At 39.9% G+C, this 2,149-nt stretch overlaps 2 pseudogenes; both read left to right on the forward strand.

Moving 5' to 3' along the window:
• The first annotated feature begins 254 nt into the window (after positions 1 to 254).
• LOC142433610 (protein preY, mitochondrial pseudogene) lies at positions 255 to 603 on the forward strand (annotated as a pseudogene).
• A 90-nt stretch (positions 604 to 693) lies between these two features.
• LOC142435005 (phosphatidylinositol N-acetylglucosaminyltransferase subunit Y-like) lies at positions 694 to 949 on the forward strand (annotated as a pseudogene).
• Positions 950 to 2,149: the final 1,200 nt, after the last annotated feature.

A 2,149-nucleotide genomic window follows, 5' to 3' on the forward strand; every position in this document is an offset into this window, starting at 1 on the left:
CCGTCTAATCTGAAGTGTACAGACCCAGATGTAGCATATATAGAGAAACAATAGCTTCATATTTTGAAATTTTTGTTTAACAAATCTCTCTATACTTCTATAGCGATACTTATTTTATTTACATGAAGAAAGTAAATGGCCAATTAACAGAGAGGAAACGAAGAAAATACCAAAATTATATCAGAAGAGGCGGAGCGGCAAGGCTGGCTACGGCCGCTGGGCAAGCCGGTGGCGCGGTGGCAGGCGGCTGGATCATGCTGAGCGGAGCACGTGACAGGCTCTCTTCAGCGCTGTGCGGGTCACGCGCGCCGCGGCCTCGTCGCCCGCCGGGGGCTGCACATGCCGGGTCCTTGATGGTCGGCCGAGGGGCGCGGGGAGGCGGAGGGGCTGCTGGGCGCCGCGGAGCCCATGTGGCTGGAGATCTTGGTGTGCCCGCTCTCCAAGAAGCCGCTCAGATATGAGGCATCGACAAATGAATTGATTAATGAAGAGTTGGGAATAGCATATCCAATCATTAATGGCATTCCTAATATGATACCACAAGCCGCCAGGATGACACGTTAAAATAAGAATAAAGAAAAAGCGGAGCAGGCTGAACTATAATTAAAAAAAAAACACCCAAACAGCTCAATTCTCTTACTAACATTTACCTTTTTGAGAGTAAGTGTGGCGGGTACTACGTGAGGGAGAAGAATGTTTCTGTCTCTTCCTACACTGACTGTCCTCATCCCACTCGTGTCCCTAGCAGGACTGTTCTACTCCGCCTCTGTAGAAGAAAATTCCCCCCAGGACGGCACCAGCACGACCAGCCTGTGCTTTTAGTCTGCTCTTGCCAATCACCATACCTGTTTATGTGTTCTTCCACCTTTGGACTTGGATGGGTATTAAACTCTTCAGACATAATTAATGTAACCAGAGCCAAGATGGTCTATAAAATAATATGTTTGTGGCCTCTTTCTCTGAAAGCTCAATTAGACTGAAATATTGAACTCCCGTTTGGTTGGCAGGGAAGCTGCTTCGCCTTGTTTCTGTCCGAGTTTAGGACTCTAGCAGACTGAGGCTGCAGCGGCTCTGCTCGTGTTCTTGGACCGCACTGATTGTGTGAAGGATCTTGCGCCAGTTTACAACAACAACTGCTCTATCACAAGAACTATTTTGACTAAATAGTTTGGAGATTAACAGCCCTAATCAGCTGATAACTTTCTTTATCTTCCCATTTTAACAGTTAACCTTTTGAAATACTGTTTGTTTAGATTCAAGCTCATGAGGCAAATCACATGCGAGGAATGACTGTACTAATCACAAAGGAGCTTTTTAAAGAGTAGTTGTAGATAAATAGATTTAAACGAGTGTGAGAGAAAACCTTAAAATGAAATTTTCATTTACTAGGCAAAAGTCTTAGTTTGGAAATTTACCTTGTGATTATATGAATACTAATAAAATGAGATGACAATACCCGTATAGAAAAAATTATATCAGAAGAGACCCTGAAATTTGTAGTGTAGCAAAAGCGAGTGAAAAAGTGATTAATAAAATAAATAAACAGATTTCAAAGGGAAACTCAGTAGGACAAACTAAATTTAAATTGGAAATATGAAAAGACCTGGAGTTAAAAACCCCAAAGAGAAAAACATGTACATTTGTTCTCAAATTATATGAACTACAGAGAAATTTCAAGCCTTGAATTTTAATATTGAAAGGTTCTATATAGAGAATATTAAATGACACAGAAAACATTTAAAAAGATGGATAGAGTTGATATAAAATACTAATTGGTCAAATCTCAATTTAAGGAGGTAGCATATGATCAAAAGTCACTGTATTGATGGCAGAAGTTCAAGCTGAACAGACACATTGGAGGAAACAAGATACCAGGAATGAAGGAAATACCAGTTAAGATGCAATGCTAGAAGTGATCATTTATTCCAAGAAATTTGGAAGGTCAACTGATTGGCCAACTGATTGAAAGCGATCTGTATTTCTTCCCATTCCAAATAATGGTGATGAATATCACATTCAAGTAAAATTTTGATTAATAATTCAAACATATATATATATATATAATCGCCAAAACTATAACCTGAATTTGGAAGTAAACATGAATTTAGGGATATCAATGCCAATGTCAAATGGAACTTGTCTGAAAGTA

This window comes from Tenrec ecaudatus, chromosome X (assembly GCF_050624435.1).
Source record: "Tenrec ecaudatus isolate mTenEca1 chromosome X, mTenEca1.hap1, whole genome shotgun sequence".
NCBI lineage: Eukaryota > Metazoa > Chordata > Mammalia > Afrosoricida > Tenrecidae > Tenrec > Tenrec ecaudatus.